General features: G+C 33.4%; 2 long non-coding RNA genes across 3 annotated transcripts; one reads left to right on the top strand and one right to left on the bottom strand.

The window, feature by feature from the left end:
* Positions 1–1,058: 1,058 nt before the first annotated feature.
* On the bottom strand, positions 1,059–6,077 carry LOC148599025 (uncharacterized). 2 transcript variants are annotated; one of them, XR_015918524.1, is made up of 2 exons: positions 5,623–6,077; positions 1,059–1,687 (listed from the first exon to the last, which is right to left on the bottom strand). It is a non-coding gene; the product is annotated as an uncharacterized LOC148599025 (long non-coding RNA). The 2 variants fall into 2 exon arrangements; XR_015918523.1 differs by lacking the exon at positions 5,623–6,077 and adding an exon at positions 1,998–2,115.
* A 612-nt stretch (positions 6,078–6,689) lies between these two features.
* On the top strand, positions 6,690–8,287 carry LOC148599024 (uncharacterized). The gene is made up of 2 exons (XR_015918534.1): positions 6,690–6,820; positions 7,818–8,287. It is a non-coding gene; the product is annotated as an uncharacterized LOC148599024 (long non-coding RNA).
* The last annotated feature ends 9,024 nt before the right edge of the window (positions 8,288–17,311 follow it).

Here is a 17,311-nt window from a genome sequence, read left to right as displayed (position 1 = left end):
TGCCGATTGTTTGTTGAAAAATGCGCCAACCACACTGGACACATATGTTGTCGATCAAAACTTTCATCATTTTCAAAACACTTTTGGTGTATTTGGTAGATGACTTGGAATTATTTTTTACAAATTATGAGGAATCAATACAAATTTATTACATATTTGTGTATAATGTTTTGAGTCGGGATTTTAACTGAGTATGGTGATAGAAAGATTCAGAGTTGAAAAATCATAGGTTTTAATATATTGTTTTCTGATATTAATCTTGAATTGTGGTTTTTTCGATCTTTCGAATTTTGCAGAGTAACAAACGTCTGCTTAGGACTGGAGACCCTCTTTGACAGCTGTGAGTATAGAAGTATTTGAATGGAGAGTTTTTGTAAGATCAGTCAGGCAGCTTAGCCTTGAAGTCCTTAATCACGAGGTTCTACAGTAACCTTTCATAATTGAACATTTTGGATGCGGTAGGTGAAGTTTAGGAATATCATATTAGCGGTTTTATTAAAAAGAAACATGAGTTTGAGATATTTTGGGATTGTTATTACAGGATTTAATTGTGGATGTGTAAAAACGGACCATTTACTCACAAACATATCGTCATAAAATACCGAAGTGTGAAAAATGGTACAATACACCTGATGTAAATTTGTTTTGTAAGTTGTTAGTGAATGATCCGATTTTACACATCAAAACATTTCTGGAGAAAGAAAAAAACAGTGGAAAATCCTACAGTGACTTATTTTGATAAATGCCTTGCAAACTCACTTTTTCGATATTTGTGTTGATAATAAATGTTGAAATATGAATGTTATAGAATATTGATACATAATGTTGAAATAAGAATGTTGTAAAATTTTGATTGATAATGTAAAATTAAGAAAGTTGAAGAGTATTGATAGATAATATTAAAATGAGAATGTTGTAGAATATTGACAGATAATTTTGGAATAAATGTGTTGTGGAGTATACTGTACACGTAACACATACGACAATGTTATTTATTATATATTTGTGTTGATAATAAATGTTGAAATATGAATGTTATAGAATATTGATACATAATGTTGAAATAAGAATGTTGTAAAATTTTGATTGATAATGTAAAATTAAGAAAGTTGAAGAGTATTGATAGATAATATTAAAATGAGAATGTTGTAGAATATTGACAGATAATTTTGGAATAAATGTGTTGTGGAGTATACTGTACACGTAACACATACGACAATGTTTTAAATTATTTCGTAAAACATAAATTCTCAAGTCTATTACTTCATCACTTTTTTGCGTCAGACGCGTACGGGGAAAACACAAAAAAAAATGTTATAAATAAGAATAAATAATTTTAGAAAAAATTGAACGAAAGTTTTTTTTGCAATGATATTTTATCGACATAAGTTTATCATTAATCATTGCTTAAAATAATGAACCCTCAAACCGTCCACCCGAGACCCGACAGGCTAGTCAAGGACGTTAAAAACCCTCATTATCGTTTCCGGCGTCCACATTCTCTTCTAAGCCCAGAACATCTCTTATTACTGTTTTTTAAAAAGCTTTTCAACCACTCCTTCTTGATCTTTAATGGTGATTGTACTTCCAGTTCCGGTGTAAGCAGCAATGCTTTACTGTTGTCTAGGTTGTTCAAGAAATAATTTAAAGCTGTTCTGTAATTGATCACCGGTGTGTTGGCAAACTTCTGAAAAGACAATTTTATGCCTTGTTTTCAAATCAAGTATTCATGCTCGACAATTATCATAGTTTACTTTTACTATGAACAAGTTTTAGCATATTTTCCTCAGTCAAATGTTCGATTTATTGTTTTTCAAACCATTTAATATCATATATATAATATGGCGTTATATTGAAATAAATGTATTGATTGTTAAGGTTTAACGCGGGAGCAGCAATATTTCAGCTATATTCATGCCAGGGTTACCCAATTCCACCACGGGCCTATTAATTTGACACCCAGACCCGCATGGGACGAAATAAATGTATGTACTTACATTACTATGAATTCCTGAAACCACCATTAGTATTTCTATTAGAACTTTGAGACTTAATGGTGACATTGCTTGACAGAATGATTAACCCAAATGTCGGCTTTTTTTGCTTTAATGGATTCGAAGTAAATGATTGTTCGACCCGATCGATGTTTTCCATATGTTTTCCCTGGTGTCTGTTATTTTCAATACCACTTAATGTCACGATCGTCGTTCAATCATTTCATCATTTCTGTCATTTTATCAAATGAATTAAATATTTTTGATAAAAGATCATCTACGGTGGTCTGGAATCTTCTTGTCATTTTCTTTTAATTTATATATTGATCATCTTTTGATTGTTATATTTTGAGCTGAATGGTTTGAATGTAGTAAATTGATACAATACTTTAACCCATTATAAATTTCTTTAATCACATGATGCAAAGGGTACTTGGCTTATGATTTATCTAACATGTTAACCAATAAGATGCAAATGAATAACGAAAGAGTAATCAGGGGAACCAAGGTTATAGCGGTAATCAAAAGAATGTAATCCAGGGACAAAGACCAGACATGGAAAACATATATACACAACAAAGAACATAAAGTAACTAAAATCATACATACAAAGTAACAAAAGTAAATGAGCAACTCGGACTCCACTAAAAACTGGGAGCATGGACCAGGTGCACCTGTAGGATAAACGAAGAAAGGAGGAAATAAAAGTAGTAACAAAAAAGGATTTGGTAAGAGACCTTTTAAGACGCATTTCCTCATACCCCTAATTCCGGAGTCTGGCATACAAGGAAATCAGAATAGTTAGCGTAGCGAATCATGAAATATGAACACCATATGTTTCTTTTATCAAAAATCTTAGTGCTGAGATGACCACTGTTGTCAAATTCGAGATGAAGGTCCAAAAAATATACAGAACAGACTGTTTCTGTAGTCTCCTTTATCTCGAGCACTGGGGGTATATTGAGGCTAACCATTTAATAAAAGAAGGGTTGTTGATACATTATCAATATATCTGTGTGTAAAGTTAAAGGATTTTGCTTCTTTTAAATTCTTATTCTTTACGGGGTTCTGAAAAAAGATTTTTAAGTATCCACATATGATTAATGCCACTACGAGAGTAGGTGGTATTGCAATCAGCTTGCTGTTAATCCTTCACTGCGGACAATATCTTTGTACGATGAATTATCTTTGTGGCTTTGTGGAGCAAGATGAAGATCCTACTGTAAATCTTTCTTTGTATGGATTCTTATGAAGTTTGTGAATCCAAAACAAGTAGGGTAAGTGCTCACATTTTGTTTCGATATTGACAGAAGACATGCAGGACTTGTGATTATTTAGGATTTCATCTTTATGAAAATTAGTACGTCTGTATGTGGCATTACCTTGGATGTTACTATCAACGCCCTATTCCTTAATAAGGCAATTGAGGTAATGCGCTTTATAAACAAATACAATGCTGTTTGAAGCTTTGTCCGCAGGGACGATAACATATCTAACTCTTTTATCCAAAACAACTCATCATCGGTGCGGTACGGTCTACTAGGGTTAGGGCTGTTAGTGTGACTGTAAATTTTCTCGATGAAACGATTTTGACTTTTTTTCGTTTTTGTCAAATTACCAAGATTTTACCACTATGTTGACTTTTTTTTTTATTATTATTCTAAATTTTTATTTCAATACATCATACACTGGAACATTCTAAAAAGTTTTCAAACAAGTTTTGCGAATTTTATTATACATTTTCCCCTCTTTTCTAAATGAATGTGTGGAAATGTGACTTTGTGACTTTTTATGCTGATACATATTGTGGTAATTATAATGGAAAAAATATTAATTCTTAACTAAAGATAAAGGATACTACAGACACTGTGGCGTCAGTCTTGTGTCTTGACCTACATTTAGAGATCGATGGTAAAGTTAAACTATGGACCAATCTATACGACAAACGCGATGGTTTTTCTTTCCGTATTGTCAACTTTCCTTTCGTCTGTGGCAACATCCTTTCAGCACCTGCGTGTGGATTTTTCATATCATAACTCATACGTTATGCCAGAGCTTGACGTAACAATGCAGACTTTATATCGCGCTAGAATTCTTACAATTAGGGTTCTGGAACAGGGTAATTTTGCTAAAAGATTGAAGTCATCACTACAGAAGTTTTATGGTCGTCATCATGATGTCGTGAATCGTTACGTTGTATCCATCTGCACCATGAAAACTGGTTTATTCAACGTGTCATAGTTATCCTTTCCTCGTTTGTCTACCCCGGACTTGACTTTTTATGAACAACTCGGCGGGTGTTTCTAGAAAAGGAGAGGACGCTTACCCTACCGATGCAAATGGTCCGTGCTCCCAGTTTTTTAGTGGAGCCCGAGTTGCTCATTTACTTTTGTTACTTTGAATGTATGATTTTAGTTACTTTATGTTCTTTGTTGTGTATGTATGTTTCCATGTCTGGTCTATGTCCCTGAATTACATTCATTTGATTACCGCTATAACCTTGGTTCCTTTGATTACTCTTTACTATATATCAATATTCTACAAAAATAAATGGCTGCAGGCTGTTCATTTATATTGAGCGATGATGTGGAAGCTCGTAGGTATCACATTCAACGTTGCTATGATATTGTGCGTGCATAAGCGCTTGTAAATGGAAAAAGAATTTCTTTCTGCATCGCTAGCCAATATACGATCATTTTTTACCAACCGATACGTCAGAACGCAAAATCAAAATATGGATAACTGTAATGATTATGAAGTTAAGTAAATTTTGGCGGAACATTTACATAAAATCGTAGATTTTCGGTAACTATATTAGTATTCCTTAGTGATAGTATAGTGAAAATGGAAGTAAAATTAGTATAAATTTAGTTTTTTTTCAATTTTCTAGTTATTTGGAGGAATGTCATTGAAAGGAACACAGGAGCTTGCTCCCACTATCGAATATACAGCCCCTTTAGTATATAATCACTTATGATTCTCGATAGTTATTTGATAGTAATTTAAGATAGAGTATTTATGACGTCAAGTAAAAAAAGGTGAACGTAAAATATTAATGGCAAAGTCAATGGTAATCATGATTGTATATAATCAGTGTCGTAAGCATGATCCACAAGCTTCAATCTACGCCTACAATATATGATATTATTATAAATCCTTACAGGTTGTTTCTTAATTATAGCACGTTAACAACTGCATTTAACATTGCATTTTTATCGAAATTATGAAAATAATTTATTTTTTTTCAAATGATTTGATATTGTTTAATTGAAAGATGCAAAAATAGCATGTTTTCGTGGTATGCCAGTAGGAATGCAACAAAATGTAACAACTAAACAAACAGTGGTGATATATAATAATGATTGTTCCATTTTTGTTTGATCACTAATACCAGGGCAGTTATAATAAAAAAAATAACTCGCCCATGCGTGTTGAAAACACACACACAGACAAACACACACGTATATATCAGGTCAATAAACTACTTTTCTTGATGTGGCACGACGATATGAAGAGGGCAATACATACAACTTATTTGTTGGAGGTCACGCAGCAATCTTTCATCAGCTTGTAAGGCACACTAGCGCATAATTATTTTTGAAATACATCTATATATTCAACTTCGTACCTGCTGCCAGTTCATGTTGATTCTCTCTTTTGCAATGGTGTCCAGTCAGACAATTTCTGGTTACAGAATGGCTCAACTATATGTCTGCCAATTTTATTTTTGCAATTGAAAACCATCGTGATGTGTCCGTATCTGCAACTTCCCGCTAAATCAAGCACAAGAACAGAGAATCCAGAATCGTAAAGGTATACACCTGAAACAACTACAATCCCAAGCTCTACATTTCCGTAAATATCGACGTCATTCGGCATCTATCCCGTTAATTAGTTTTACACATAATCACAACATATATTCCGGTGCAAATACGTTGTGTTTGTTTTCATCTGCTGCTGTATAATCAAACTCTGTATATCCTGTATAACAAATGAGCTAGCAGAGTGATCAGGAAGGAAGTTATTATAGGTCTGCGGAGAGATCAGGAAGGAAGTGGTTGTAGGTCTGCGGCGCAGATTGCTATACAAAAGTCAACAATCAATCATTGCGCAACAATACACGTCTCAAATACAATTAATTTATTTATTTTAGTTCTGAAATTTTCAAACGGAGAATTCACCAGAGTTGTAATGACATTTTTTTTTAGTTATAATTGCTTTATTTGATTAAATGCGACGTCTTTTATGAACATCAATTTATCTGTAGTCCGTAATACAAATATAAGTTAGCTTGACAAAGTTTTCATTTCTTCTTAAACAATATTCAAACTGTAAGGGTTACGAAGAAAAGAATTTGAATGATTTTGTTTTTGCTTTTTAAAGTTTCCTGTTTTCGTATAGCTTTGTATAGTACTTTTTTGCTATTTTGTACATCTTGGTTTTTGCGAATTCATTTTAATGTTCCCGATTAAGGATTTCAACTTGTTTGTACCTTTGGTTTATTAGTAAGAAAGGAGACAATTTTCTATCAGTCTAATTTACTCAAGTTGAATATTAATCAATCTGGTCAATGTCAATTGTCGAAACAAAAATGTCATATTTGACACCATACTTGACTTCGTAATAAATCTGCTCTAGGGAAGAAGTGCCATGGCGCTGACCTTTTCTTGCTTATTTTATTAATTGTCTGTCTAATTCCTTTGCTGTATAAAACTGTTCAGTTTGCTTTTGAATTTAAAACTTCAAGAATGTACTACATTAAACGTAATAGTGTCATTTTCTTCTTAGGATTTGTGTCAACGGTTGCGGGAATAATTAAACTAGAGGTAAGTAAACTATATATTAAGAATATCTCTCAGGGTTCGGTTTTTATCATAAAAAGAAGAATGTATGATACAAATAACTGTGTTTAACCCAATATATACTATTATGTACATTTGAACAAATTTGTGATCAGAGTGTTACACTCCTTGAGACGTTCACAAACGCACAATAAACGCTCACCAAACGCACGATAAACGAACGCTTCTACCGTGTGTTTAAACGAACGCAATACAATGTGAAAACGCACGATAAACGATGCACGAATGCTAAAATGGGAAACATGAACGTTTCAAGAAGTGTATTTTTTGTACCTTAGCAATCATGAAATTTCCTTGTTAAAGACGGTAAGTAAATAGACATAGAAATTTACACCCACTCAAAATTGCGAGAAATAAAACACTCTGAGAAAAGTTCAATATAAACAATAAAATATATTCATTATATATATATATTTTTCATAATATTGTTACCAAAATGTTTGATATAAAGATTATGATTTAGATTTAGTTTATAGTTATACATCTCTACGTATATTTGATCCATTTTTATATATTTAATAAACATTTCCAATACAGTTCTATATAAATAGACAATTGTCAACAATAACTAATCAGACATTAATCGCCAATGTTATTTCAGACAAGTAATGGAAAGGCTACCCGCATTTCCATTTGTTGCATTGAAGTGTACCGTGTTGCTATGAACCACTACAACAGTTTGGAAGAATTTCCCTTGATATCACAAACTCAAAAGCACATGTCAAACCAAGAACACAAGATCAAAACCATCCGCCTTTATTCACTTAGTTATTAGAGTACAACTCTTTACACTTTTGTCCGTCCAAAACCAGTTCACAGAACAAAGATTTAATTAACAATTAACTATGCTGAACGGATAGAATGGACAAAACATATTTAAGCATTTTATCAGGATTTATAGGTTTTATTTACCAAAAATCATAATAGTTTGATCTCTTACCAAGTACTATTATATTTGTAGGATCGTGACTACATTGAAATAGTTCCTTTTCGGGATATAATAGGAAACCTAAGGAGTGATTCAGAACATAGATTGGACAGGCCAGAACTGGAAGCTCGGCTGGGACAAGATGAAACCCATAACTATTTACGTAATTTACTGATTAACAGGAAGAGATGTTCTGGGACTTTTCGCATGTGTGCTACACAATAAAGACCAAATAACAATTTTATTTTTATTAATTACAATAAAAGGTTATTAATAGACGAACTTCGACGTCGAGGTCAATATCTCTTTCATGTGTTCCATACATTATAGATCTGAGCTGAGCTAGCTGTCTTCATTGTTTATCACATTTAATTTGTTGTATTTATGCACATAAGTTGGAACTGTAAGAATTCGGCAGTGCATTAGTAACTCTTTATTTCGATTTTTAAAATAAATATTTTGGTATACACTAAATGTGGTCGAGTAAAGTATAACCAGTTTTATTGTGTAGTTGTTGTTCTTTTATTCTTGTTTTATAGAAGATATTTAACTTAACCTAATGATGAAAAAACATTACAAATATGAAACAAAATCAACAAAACGATCGATCTGTATATATATACGGAAGAAACGCTGATCGGTTGGTGTGTATTACTCGTCACTGTTTCAATTCAGTCAATTTTCATGTTAAAATACTTCATTGATCATGTGATCAAATCAATCAATTACAATACTGGCACGATATTAAAAGAAACGGAATATGTTTGCACATGTTCTTAATTAACTGCAAAAACATTCAAACCCGATTTCGTTCGTGCATGTAAACTTTCTTGTTTGATCAGAAAAACTTGGCTTATTGCTGATGTATAGTTGTCTGGTTATTGTTAAGTCCTACCTACAATAGGTTGCAATCTGCATTTATGTTGATAACTAATGATGAATTGGTCTTTAATGGGCTATTGAAATTATAAACAATGTTCCTAGGGGAATCTACAGCAATTACTTAATGCGGGAATCTGTAACATTTTACTTCATAAACAAAGTTCTATGAATCACAAACCACAGAATCAGTTCAACTGATATCAATCTTGGAAATAGCAAATTGCATTGCTCCAATGTATAACTTTAATAAACAAATCGCTTTAGTATAATACCCGGCAGCAATAAAACATACACATATCTCGTTACCCAGGTTTCAAAACAGTCATAAAAAAGTGAAAAAAAAACCAAAATACACTTAAATAGTTATTCACTGCTACAATGCAGATTTAAAGTTCTTGTACTTAGACCCAAACACAACGGATCTCAAAATAGATCGGGAATGTTTTTGAATTACATGATGACTGTATTACTACTCAGAAAAGGAATTGTTAGCTTTTCTAAAGCATACACATTAAACGATACGAAAGAACTGTACAAGAATATGTTATTTGATTACAAAAAGCACATCTTCCCGATCCTTGATCATCAGTTCCGTCTCCGTGTTGGTTTTTCATTTTGGTTAAAGACTATAAACGATTTTGATGATGTCAATGAGTTTTTAACCTTGACCGCCGCAATTTGGATGAATTGGACCGACCCATCTTTGACTTGGAATCCAAAAGATTATGGGAATATGGAATATTTACGACTTCCGTCATCTGAAATATGGATACCATGGTTATACCTAATGAATAGCGTTGACGAAATTGAACCAATAGGGAGGGATGCAGATTTTCTTGTGACAATTTATAGCAACGGGACCATAATTGATGGACCAGGAGCAATTTTAAAATCACACTGTCCAACTGACATGTCGAGGTTTCCATTTGATGTCCAGACTTGCACATTACGATTTGTGATGTGGAGTGCAGAAAATGCATTTGAATTCATCTCAAACTACAATGACTTGTTATTGGATATTTTCAACCCAAATCCTCATTGGACCCTGGAACATCATGAGGCCTCCTGTGAGTATGATAAAGACATTGCCACATTCTCGGTGCGAATTTCTCTTCGCCGAAATCCACTGTACATTATGATTGTAATAATTCTACCAATGGTGATTCTCTGTATGCTTAATCCCCTGGTTTTCTTATACCCAATAGAATCCGGTGAAAGGATGGGACTATGTATTACAATATTATTAGCGTTTTCCTTCTTCTTGACACTTGCTGCAAACGTTGTTCCGTCATCGTCTAATCCGTTGTGTTTCCTACTTTTAGTCATGTTCCTGATAAATGGAGTCAGTGCGATGATAGTTGTGGGTGTGGTATGGACCACCTCATACTATTTTATTGATAAGATAGACAAAGACTCATTTGTGATTCGGTACTTTGGTTCCCAATCACTCACTGAAGATGATAAAGCTGAAGACGAACTTTCTTTATCGAGCATCATTGTCGGAAAGGAGATCGCTAAACGTTTAGATAGAGTATGTTTTTTCGTTTCTTACTTGAGCATATTTTTTCTTTTAATTGTTTTCGTTCTCTATGTTTTGATTTAAAAACGAATGATTCCTCTGAGGGTCAACATTGTCGAGATTAATTGGTTTAATGTGCAACAATAATGTATCACTATGAAGAAACTGTTGATGATTCGTCCAAGGATATTTCCTGAATAGTACAATTAATTACCGGATGTGTTTAAAATTCATTATTCTAAAAAAAAAAAGAAAAAAGAAAATATCTGCATATTAAAACCACATTTTGTATTATTTAATTGTTCCTTTTCGTGTAAAGTTAAATACTAATTTTATATGTTTTCCAAAGGTATCATAAAATAATTAGTTCAACCCAATGAAGTGTAATGAAGTAATAATTATTAAATTTATTGGTATCGTATTCTTTTTTATTACATATCCGAACTTTAAAAAAACTCATTTAAATCGAAATAATAGTTTTTGGGCATTGGACACTTTCAAATCGACTGCCTTTCGAATTTAAACAAAATCGCCGTCACGTTAGCAATGCCTAAATTACATTTCTACTTTCAAAATTAAGTTCGATGCATTTTAAAAATATTCAGTATTTAGTATTTTCTAGATAAATTCTTATCATCATAAATAATGATGACCATAATAAATACATACATATTAACGAGATTTTCTTTTGTATAAAAAAACTACAAATTCAACTTTAAATAAAGACCTTTTATTTTGCTAATTTGATTCTGAAATCTTTTAATTTAAAGTCTCTTTATTTCAGTTTAGTACTCTCACATATTTTTTTCTGATTTTTAAAGTGTTTTATTGACAACTATTGTAATGCCATTTGACTACATTATTATACCATATTATGTAAATGCACTTAAAATGTGTACACTCGATCTCCATATGGAGGATAACACAAGAATATAGCAGAAATCGAAAGAACGCAATCCTATGACCAAATGCAGACAGGGAAAACACACAGACACAAGAACATAAAATAACCAAAATAGTACGTACAAAGAAACAAAAGTAAATGAGCAACTCGGACTCCACTAAAAACTCGGTTCATTGATCAGGGTAAACATCCTTTCATTTTTAGAAACACCCGCCGAATTGCTCATTAAAAGTCGAGTCTGGGGTAGACGATAGAGGACAGGAAAACTGACACATTAAACAAATCAATTCTCGTGGTGCATATGGCTATACCGATCCACGAGTTCACGATGACAACCTTAAAACATCAGTAGTGATAGAAACATGACACTGTTCCAGAAGCCTAAATGTAAGAAGTCTAGCGCAGTAAAAATAAGTCTCCGTAGTTAAAGCAAGCTCCATACGCAGGTGCTGAAGGGACCTTGCCATATATGAAAGGAAAGTTGACAATATGGAGTGAAAAGTCATCGCGTGTGTGGTATAGTTTGCTATTGCTTCTGGAACAGAGTTATGTTGCTACAAGATTGAAGTCATCACTACTGAAGTTTATGGTTGTCATCATGAATTCATATGGTGTATCGCCATGAAAACTGATTTATCCAACGTGTCATAGTTTTCCTTTCCTCTTCCCCGGACTTAACTTTTTATGAGCAACTCGGCGGGTGTTTCTAGAAAAGCAGAGGACGCTTACCCAACCGGTGCATCTGGTCCATGCTCCCAGTTTTTAGTGGAGTCCGAGTTGCTCATTTGCTTTTGTTACTTTGTATGTATGATTTCAGTTACTACGTGTTCTTTGTTGTTAATGTCTGTTTTCCATGTCTGGTCTTTGTCCCTGGATTACATTCTTTGGATTACCGCTATAACTTTGATTATTCTTTCATTCGTGAATTCGATCGCACGAGCATGTCTAATAAACATATTTCAAACAAAACCGTTCGTTTTATGACATTTGTTAGCTTAAAGAGACGATATTTTCTTAACAGTGTGTGACCAGTTCTACAATGCACGGTTCAAATTCATATTTTACGACCATATTTTGTTTTCGGTATCGCCCTATCGTCGTCATTGTCCATTAAATTTCCTTTCTTGACGATAACATGAGAAAAACTAATCCGATATTTTAGAAATTTTAACATATCGTTACTATACGCCATGTCACTAGGAGCAATGCATTAAAGTTTCAAACGTATCAAATAGGTTTTACTCTAGGTATCGTAAATGAATTAAAGTTAACGGAAGCCAACGACGAGTCGTATAATTATTTTTAATCCTATGGATTTTTAAGTAGGAGAGCAAGTCATGTTGGCTATAAAATCTTATGATCAATATTGTTTTATATTTGGTAGGTCAAGTATATTATCAGATTGAAAGATGATAGGGAAATCAAGTTCGTCACTTTTGTATGGGATAATTATTTGTCAAATACCTTTTACAACCTTGTACACTGTCCCTATATCAAAATGTTTTGTTTTACATTATCTGTGAATCTTTTTATTCGATATTGGACGCAAAGACGAATGCAGATTGCAATGATTCTAATGAATCATGCACATCATTTAGTACCATCATTTTGGTATCTATTTTCTATCACAAACGTTTAAATACCATTGTATTTTTCCACATTTCGAAGCAGTTTGGTTGACAAAAGAAAAAGCTTGAATTCTGTCTCTTGCCCCTGGGCAAATATAATGTTGGAAAAACCTCAACTTCCGTCTCTCAATTTAAAACACCAAATTTTCTTAATTTTAAGACATCTCATCTTGTTACAAATATAAAGGTGATACATCTATTGTGAAAACTGTATAACATGTTATATGTCCATATCATTTTATTGTCTGATTATGCCATTTGATGCCCTGAGGGACCACGATGGATCATCATACAATTTGATTTGAAGTTGAATTTGTTCTTTGATAGGGCTTTAAGTATGACCCTTTTGTTCGGCGGTGGAATTTTGTCAACGAGAGACAAATGCCTTAGCTTATAAACACAGGTTTTGAAATTATTCTCGATCATTGAGCCGATAATTTTATCGAGCATCTATTGCGTTTTACATCATGGTACGTCTCCCTATTTCCAGTGGCAATAAAAATTTGTCCACCCCATTGCCCTTGTGTTCCATCCCTTTTTCATCATAATTTCATGTTCATCGTCTGAATATAGCTGAAATATTGCTGCTCGGACGTTAAACCCCAACAAACAAACAAACAAACATCATGGTACATAGATGAAATGAATATTTTGTCCTTGTATCAAAAGTGTTGGACAATCTTAAGTTTTTATGTGTAATTTATTTGATTCGCCACATGGTATGCGTAGATCGTCATTGTTTCCTGTGTTCACGTATAGGCACTGTTTTTGGGGGATTTTGACGCATTTGATTCCTCCAACTGCTTACGATATTTTTTCCGATAACTATAGCGTTTGAAGAGCTCCAATATGTTATAGGTTGTGGGATCGGGGAATCTGAGCACAAAGCTGTTTCTCCTAGAACACGCATTGAATTAAGGCACTTATTGTGCCTGGAAAATTAAAAGATATCACGGACATATTAAATCAAGAAAGGAGAACTTACGTTTTTAGCAGGTAAGCTGAATTTGAGTTGTATGCGACCATGTAAAAAATTCGTGTCCAGAATTCTGAATTGGTATACAGAAATATATGACAGAAATTCCTGTATCAAAATTACAAGAAAAGTCCAGAAAGACATTATATGGTGATATACGTACATGTACTAGCCATGCTACTTTTGTCTGAACATTTTAATAGTATTGTAGACTTTTTATCTAAAAGGGGAACAAACTGAGTTATTAATCAGAGTCTATTATTTCACTTTAATTGTGAGCGTGATTGGTATTGACATGTATTTCATCGGTGTATTGAGTTTTTCATATCGCAATTTCGCGGACGTTTTGTACCGTGCTGAAGTTTTTACAATTAGGCTTCTGGAAAAGGATTATGGTGCTACAAAATTAAAGTCATGACTACAAACGTTTTGGGGTCGTAATGAACTCGTGGATCGTAATGGTGTATTCATCTGCACCACGACAACAGATATGTTTTCAGTCCCACGTTTTTGTTCTTTCCTCTGTAGCATTAACCGGACGTGACTTTTTATGATGGACTCGGCGGATGTTTTTAGAAAAGCATACCTAGAGAACGTTTACCTTACCGGTGCACACGGTCCATGCTCCGAGTTTTAAGTGGTGTCCGGTTTGTATATTTATCATATTATGCACTGTATCTTTTATTTTTTACTGTTAATCATTATATATTTCTTTTCCTATCTTCTACTATTAATTTTGCAATGCATTTGCTCTTGCAGGGTTTGAGTTTCTGCGTTTCCAAAGAAGCACTAAGAGGTTACAATTATTTGCTTTTTCTAGTACAAGGAAAAAAACAAGATGTTTCAATGGAACCTGCTTACCCTTCCAGGGCATCTGATGTCACTCCCAATTTTTGCTGCAAATGCTTTAGTTGTTGTGGGAAGACTAATTTTCCTAATCCTCAGTTTTATTTGTGCTTATATTTTATTGTATTCGCTACATCGTGTTTGGAGATCGTCTCTGTGTCTTGTTTTATTTATGTTTAAGCCATATACTTGAATTTTTTGTGGCTTGATTTGTTCTATTTTGACACTTTGGTATTTTATGTCGATTTTTTTATTGGACATTTTGACAATTTTGTTAATTAAACTGTTCTAAGTTGAATGTGCTCTGGGTTTATATGGTAAAATGACTTCGTGGTTTTCTGTTAGTACAGGTCTTGAAAAAGAGTGCGTTTTGTCACCGTATTATTTATTTTTTTTAATTATTTTATGTAATTGTTTGCTAGATCTATGTGACAGATGTTTAATTATAGATAAATGCTTAAAAGTCGAAATATTGTCAAATGCAGACGATAATGACTTTGTCCTAATTACAGAAAATGAAATCGGTTTATAATTGCTGATAGATATCTTGAACCCATGGTGTTGAAGGAAATTACTAAATGTATAAATCTAACGAAACTATAACCTTACATTTAAGAAATCCATCAGTAAACTACTAGCTATGTTGTATTTTATGGAAAGCCAGAGTGGACCCCCTGAAGTTACATTTTTCCCATAGTATTTGGTGATAAAGAAATATATACTGTACCAGCTTTCAAATACCTTAGTCTGCTACTGGCATTTTAAGAATATAATGAGAAAGCAAACTTTAAGGCCGTTTATAGTTCAGCAAACCGTTTGGTTTACCCATTGTTAAGGAACACGAATAAGCACAGCACTTTGTCAAAGTTTTAAAAAAGTCTGGTCTGTTGTAAGTTATAATGCTGTCTTGTGGGCCACAAGGGTAAAGGTAAAATTTAGAGAGTATACTATAAATAGATTTTAGATATAGATAATGTTTTGAGCAAAAACAATATGAAACGATTTCATTGTAGGGTGTATATTTTAAAGATGTTATTTTAGACTGGGAAAAACGAATTTCACGTAAAAACACTTAGTAAAAATTTACTTAATTTTTAAAGGAGTAATCAAGGGAATCAAGATTCTAGCGGAAATTTAAAAGAATGCTATTCAGGGACAAAGACCAGGCATGGAAAACAGACAAACACAGCAAAGAACACAAAATAACTAAAATAATATATACAAAGTAACAAAGGTAAACGAGCAACTCGGACTCCACTAAAAACTGTTTAAGGAATCAGTCTTGTATTACATATTCCCGAGAGGGTGTACGTCAAAACATGGAAGCTAAAAAATATAGTGCGCTTCCTTTTTGCCTTTTCCTGTTTTTGTTTCTTGGCAAATGACTATCATTTTTCATTACAAGTACAGGTTAAACATCAATCTATGGCACACACAAAAATTGTTTTTGATGAAAAACAGTATTTTCATGAAAAATAATGCTTCAGAAAAGGGTCTATTTCATCAACTCAAAATGAAAGTGAAAGTAGAAAAATCTAGTTTCAATTTGACCTGTCCTGGTGTACCAAAGTTCGTCTTTTTTTCTAAAATGGACCTAAAAATTATTTTTGACATTTCCTTAATGAATAAACATGGTCAAAAGTTAGATTGAAACTCCTTGTCTATTTTTTTTTAAATCATGAAAATTTAAGGTAAACTATAGAAGTCTATGGGGCAAAGAATACAAGACTGAGACCTGAAGAATAACAATAGTGCAGAGTTTAATCTTACTTAAATATATGATTTAGATATTTATATGCTTCTACTAAATTTCGTTGTGGTGGCAGCTGTGATAATTAAGATATAAATGGCAGTGTTTAATTATGCTTGTATGTACATGTAGCAGTAAAGTAGAAGATGAGGTCCACGTTATACAATCGTGTCTATTATATGCAGATTTACGTTTTAACTTTGTTATGGAAACATGATAATGAAAGTTTTCCATTTTATGTCAAAATGATTGTCAAGACTCAACGGAACATCTTTTTATATTCTATTCTAATTATCATTAAAAAACACTTTATTGTCATGTACATGTGCGTGTTAATACCGTTGTATATGTGCACAGACTCTCAAAAATTCTTAGTTGAATGGCACTTTATGTCATATTTTTGTGATGTCAGTATTATTGGAAATTTATACTCGGTTTTACATGTGGCGAGACTTTCAATAAAAGATTGATTGATTGATTATTGGGGTTTAACGCCCGAGCAGCAATATTTCAGCCATATTCAGGCGATGAACATGAAAGGAATGATAAGATGAACATAAAATGATGATGATGAAAAGAAAAATGAAAAAAGGGATGGGACACAAGGATAATAGGGTCGACAAAGATAAAAGAGAGGGATGGGTAGGGTCGGGCAATTTAGCCTCCTCTAGAGGAGCGCAAAGGTTCCTACTCCTATCGAATACTACAAAAGGGTGTTTAACGTGCGAAGAACGTGGCATCTTTCCCGACACAGTACACCACTATGGTTTGCGGTCAGGTTTTCCGTATTATAGCCTTATGGCCTGACAACTCCAGCATGTAAAACGCCAGGTGTACCCCATTCCACCACCTGGGGCATACATCGCAGTTGCTCTGTGGGCAGAGCGCATAGCCCCCAGCTGGGTTTCTGAGCACTATTCAGTCGCCTTTTACAAGCTTAGCGCTGCTGCAGGCCTATTCTTTTGACACCCGAACCTGCACGGAGCATAAAAGATTGAACTAAACTGCATAAAAGTTATATA

The sequence above is a fragment of the Perna viridis genome, chromosome 14, assembly GCF_037379345.1.
Source record: "Perna viridis isolate PV_CMFRI_1.1 ecotype Kerala chromosome 14, ASM3737934v1, whole genome shotgun sequence".
NCBI lineage: Eukaryota > Metazoa > Mollusca > Bivalvia > Mytilida > Mytilidae > Perna > Perna viridis.
This window is presented reverse-complemented; position numbering and strand designations above follow the sequence as displayed.